This window comes from Sapajus apella, unplaced genomic scaffold (assembly GCF_009761245.1).
Source record: "Sapajus apella isolate SASKATOON/1434 unplaced genomic scaffold, GSC_monkey_1.0 scaffold2, whole genome shotgun sequence".
Lineage (NCBI taxonomy): Eukaryota > Metazoa > Chordata > Mammalia > Primates > Cebidae > Sapajus > Sapajus apella.
The window spans coordinates 15,994,489-16,000,488 of record NW_022436942.1 but is presented as its reverse complement, the minus strand read 5'-3'; positions in this window follow the sequence as shown (position 1 = coordinate 16,000,488).

Below are 6,000 nucleotides of genomic sequence, written 5' to 3'. Positions count from 1 at the left end.
TGTGTTCCTGTGTTATCATTATTCAGTTCCCACTTATGACAGAACATGCAGTGTTTGGTTTTCTGTTCTTGTGTGTGTTTGCTGAGAATGATGATTTCCAGCTTCATCCATTTCCTTGCAAAGGACATAAGCTCATTTTTTATGGCTGCATAGTATTCCATGGTGTACATGTGCCAAATCTGTATTTTTAGTAAAGATGGGGTTTCACCATTTTGGCCGGAAGGGTCCTAAAGAATCTTATAGAGCAGTATGTGAGAGTTCTAATTCTTCCATCCAAATTAATCACATGAAATAACAACTTGCAAAAATCACAATAAATGTGGAACAAAATAAGATCTAAAAATTGAAGCAGTTGAAGTAAGCTTGGAAGTAAATATAAATTATGGCATATAAAAAACTATAATAAAATTTTATTTGCATTTCTAAATTAGACAACTCAGCCAGCACATGAAATATGAGCTATATTTCTGGGAAATTCAATCAAAACAGTAAAGGAACTGAATCTGGAAATCAAATACCATCTCATATTCCAGAAGTAAATGATGAAAATTAGACTAAACCTATCAATAATAAAATAGTTCCCTTAAATATTAAATGAGAAATTTCTGGGTGTTAACTGTCATTCACAACTCCAGCCTAAATTTAGTACAATATTTGAAAATTTTCTCTAATGCAAGTTATTGAGAAGTTGTTTACATTAAAATATACATTGATGTGTGTGTGTGTGTGTGTGTGTGTGTGTGTGTGTGTGTGCATGTGATGCATGTGTGTGTTAATCTATTATATTGGTTTCTGAGAATAAAAAGCTACATTGATAAAGTCCTCGCTTTCAAAAAGGTTACATTCTAGTTAAGTTTGTAAGACGTATGTGTGTGTGTGTGTGTGTGTGTGTGTGTGTGTGTGTGTGTGTAGAATTTTATTTCAAGGTGGATTAATAATGATGGACTCCCATTTTTATCTGTCAGTACATTTGATGGTGCTCCACAAGTCTGAGTTCTTTTTGTTCTTTCTGTTCCTCAGACAGGATAATTTCTATTGACCTCTCTTCACATTCACCAATTCTTTCTTCTGCCTGCTCATCTCTTCTTTCGAGCCCTTCTAATAAACTTTTCTTTCTTTTTTTTAAATTTCAACTTTTGTTATAGATTAAAAGGTGCATGGACAGGTTTGTTACATGAGTAAATGGCATGACACTGAGGCTTGGGGTCCCAATGATCTCATCACCCATTCAGCAAGCATAATACTCAACTGGTAATCCTTCAGTCCACACTATCTGCCTCTGACTCTTCCTAATGATGCCCAGTGTCCATTGTTTCCATCATTACATTCATGTGTAGTCAGTGTTTAGCTGCCACTTATAAATGAGAATATGCTGTATTTGGTTTTCTGTTAAATTCGCTTAGGATAATGGCTTCCAACAGTAAGTCACCACAAAAACAGAATTAAAATGAAAAATTATATGATCATTACTACAGATGCAGAAAAGCTTGTGATAAAATTCAACATCCCTTTATGATAAAAATCCTCAAAACACTAGACACTGAAAGAATAAACCTCAAAATAATAGAACCTATCTCTGACAAACCAACAACCAATGTCATACTGAATAGGCAAAAGCTGGAACCATTGCTTTTGGGAATTGGAACAAGTAAGGATGCCCATTCTCGGCACCCTTATTCAATACAATGCTAGAAGTCCTAGCCAGAGCAATCAAGGAAGAAAAAGAAATAAAAGGCATCCAAATAAGAAAAGAAGTTAGACTATCTCTTTTCTTTTTGCTGAGGATATGATTCTATGTGTAGGAAACCCTAAAGAGTCTGCCAAAAGGCTTCTAGAACTTATAAATGAATTTAATAATGTTTCAGGATCCAAAATCAATGTACACAAATCAGTAGCATTTTTATACAGCAATAACTTTCCAGCTGAGAGATCAAAAATACAATCCAATTTACAATAGCCACAAAGAAAATGAAATACCTAGGAATATTTTCTAGGTATTTCAAAGACAAGAAATATCTCTACAAGGAGAGCTGAAAAAAAATCAGAGATTATACAAATAAATTTAGAAAAACATTCCATGCTCATGAATTGCAAGAAAATCTTCAATTCGTTTATTGTTCAACTCCAGAATTTCTGATGTTGCAATAGACTGAAAACAGAGTTTGTTCTTTTTTATAATTTGTCAATGTTTTATCTTTGGTGAGAAAATATTATCATACTTTCTTTTAACTCTCTTAACATGGTTTCTTTTAGCTCTTTGAATTTATTTAAAACAGATTGATTAAAATCATTTTTCATTATATCCATTGTTTGGGCTTCCTCAGAGAGGTTTCTATTACTTGCTGTTTTCTCTGTGTCTGGGTTATACTTTACCGTTTATTTGCAGTCATATTTGTTGTTGTTGTTGAACTCTGAACATTTCAAGTAATACAATAAGGCAAATCTGAAAATGGGTTTCTCTATTCTGTTTTTATTGTCGTTGCTTTTGTAGAGATCTTTGTTTGTCTAACGACTTTTGTAGAGTAATTTTGTGAAGTCAATACCACTAAAGTCTCTACTTAGCTGAATGATCAGCTAGTCATTAGTCAGAAATTTTGTTAAATATCTGGAACCAATAAGTCTCCAAGCCTTTACCAAGGAGCTCCTTGAGAGCGTTGGGCTGCACTCAGCACTCAACCAGACAGTTCATAATTTTCCTTACCTTCACTTCATGATTTCCCAGAGCCTTACGGGCAATCAGTCAGAGGTTAGAGCATAGGTGCTTTTCAAGTCTTCCCTGAGCATGCACACTACTGCACACTGACCTACACATGCATATGGCCTTCCTGCTTCACAGGATTTTGTTGGAGCTTTTCAAAGTATCTGTAGAAATCTCCATCCTCAGCTTTTTAAAAAAATCTTTTAGATTTTAGTTTATTGTTTGTCCCAAGTCATATCCTTCATTTCAGATATGTATGATGTTAAAATACTCTGCAGACCTCCCTCCGCCATATCCCCCATTTCACAGAGAGATGTTTAGCTCTGGACAAATTTGAATATAGCTAAGAAAAGACAAGCCTTTCAAGTTACTCTTCCAGGGCACTGCCAAACAGATCAAATAGATCCTTCCCAAGATTCTTCCTTGGTAATGAAGTTGGTTTTTCTCCTTTTGGTACCCAAAATGTGAAACGATGTTTTTCGAGGCAATTGCTGAGCTGAACATGTGGAAGGTGAAATGCAAGCTAGTTAAAATGTCACAAAGCTCACAATTTTTATGAAGATTCAGTTTTTCTTGACTAAACATTTGCCAACATGTTGTGAGCCTTTGGTTAGTTTCTGGAGTTCTGAAACGTTGATTCTTATGAATTTTGCCAGTTCTTAAAATTACTTTTTGGAGGACTAAACTTTCAAAGTCCTTGTTTTCATTAATGTACTGATTCAATAATAGATTTGTGGATACAATGAAATTTTCTTGTATTATTTTGTGTGAATACTTAGGATAAGGATTAAGTATAACAGCAAACTTTAATTCAGAAAACATAAACCCCTTCAAAGTAGGTTTTAGAAACTAAATGAGAAATAAGTTGGCTAAAAATACTAATCAAAAATTGTAATTTTTGTAAAAGCAAATGTTCTAGCATCAATATATTTAACACCAATTCAGTCTAATGGGAAACTTTAGAATCTCAAATTAGTACTGCATTACAAGATTTTCTTATTGGTTATAATTAATATGTTTGCTTTTACATAGAGGGAGTAAAGCTCTCTTATTGCCTTTTATAGCTATCATTTTAAAGCCTATCACTATTGACATATTTTATTCATCACTTAATTTTGAAAAGTTTGTATGATGATGAAATGTGCTTTTTCTAATAGACAGTTGCTTTAGATATTATTTGCTGGTGAAAATGTGGTCATTTTTCTAAGATACAACGCATGTTCGATTGCTTTTGTACTATTTAGAGGTGTTTGACTTCACAAAGGAGATGCATATGTTGAAAAAGTTTATTGAACCTACAGATAGCCTTGCTAATTCTCAAATGTTTGGAATTCATTTAAATATTACTGGCTTAGATTCATTACTATGTCTTTGTTGTGCTGGTAAATATTTTGATGTAAATGAATGAATAACTTGTACAATGGCGTAGCTGTTTCCTCCCTTTGTTTTATTTTTAGAAATACATTGAACTATGAAAATAAGAAAGAAATTCAGTCAACAGCCTTGCTAGCTGCCTTATGGGCACTGAGAGCTATTTTCTAATTTTCTGCACTTTGAAGAAAATTAGGCTTTATTAAATTTGTTTCAAATTGCATTATGTTTAAAAAATGGCTCCAAACTATAACATTGGGTGTCAACTTGAATTGCACACAGCTTTGTTTACAATTTTTAAAATTTGTGTTAAAAATATAAACAGCAGCAATATTTTTTCAGTCAGTAGTCACTGTTTCCTTTAAAACTATTTTTTTCTGGATGCATAAGACAATTTGAGGGACATATTTAATGTGTACTTACAAATGCATTCTTTTATCAGGTATGTGAATGTGTATACAATAAAAAACATATAAAACACTTTAACCACTAAGGATCATAAACACTAAATGACTGTGTTTTATCCCACATAATAATTCATTAGTCTATTCTACAATTAAACAATTTTTTAAATTTATACTTCTGTGACACCATTTTTAAAAGTAACTACAGTTTTGATTTTATTTCATAAAAATATAGGAATGGAATATGATGAAAATGTTTAGTTGTGAGCCTCTGGTCAAAAATTGTCAACTGATAATCAAGATGTGTTCTGACTTTTTAGTATTCTTGCTAGTGGAAATAAGAGAAGTTAAGTTTGTTCAGTATATATTCAACAGGGAATGTTTTTGTGACACCCATATTACCAACTGATTAAAAAAGAAATGAAAGAATTAATGAAACAAACAAGGGCACTGCTGCCTAAAGACGGGAACTTCAGTGGGGAAATTTCCCTCACTGGTAGTGTACAGAACTCAGTGTTTTTCCAGTTCAGTAGAATGTTTTTGATTTCAGACGCATCCAGTCCTCTCAAACATTTCTCTCCAACAACAACTAGGCTTCCATTTCGAATCCTCTTTTAGGATCACGAAGCATTTTAGTTTCAGAGTTTCTCTTTGAGGAAAGTGCAGGAAGTTGTACTGTTGTATGAAAACCATGTTGAATGGTACAGTCTAGAAAGCCCTAGAAAAAAAGAGTATTTTGTATCTAAAGGATTTTGAATCCAAATTCTATATAGTTTAATATTTCACGACCTATATGGAGACTTTTATATACAATTTATGCTACAGCATGAACCCCAAGAATATACAGTCAATTCTCATTATTTGTGGATTTTGTATTTGCTAATTTAGTACTAAAAGAAACTTATTTGTAATTTAAAAATCAATATTCTCAAACTTGTTACAATCATTTGCAGATAATATGTACAGAAGCACAAAATTTGAGTCTCCAACATATATTTTCCCACCTAAGGTCAAACAAGGCAATGGTCTGCCTTTGAGTTTCAGCTCTTATAGGAAATTATCCTTTTCAGTCAATTTAGTACTGTATTTTTCAGATTTTGGTGTTTTCAGATTTTTCAGATTTTGGTATTGTTGATTTTGCCATTTAAAATGGCCCCAAATATAGTGAGGCACTGTTTTCTAGTGCTCTTAAGTATAAGAAGGCTGTGATTTGCCTTATAGGAAAAACACATCTGTCAGATAACCTTTGTTCAGGCAAGCATTATAGAGCTGTTGACCACAAGTTTCAGGTTTATGAACCCACATATGGTAAAGCCAGAAAAAAAGAAGTGGAAATTTACTGATCTGTATGGGAGGCCTACCTGGAAAATGCCAAAATAGCATCTAAAACACATTATGGGGCTATGGAAGATATGCAAAGGAGGCAAAATTTGTGAATTCATGAGACGCCAGCTAATAAAAATGTGTGCTGTTTAGGAATTGCAGATTTTAAAAACTGTGAGATACTAATGCACATCTATTACAATG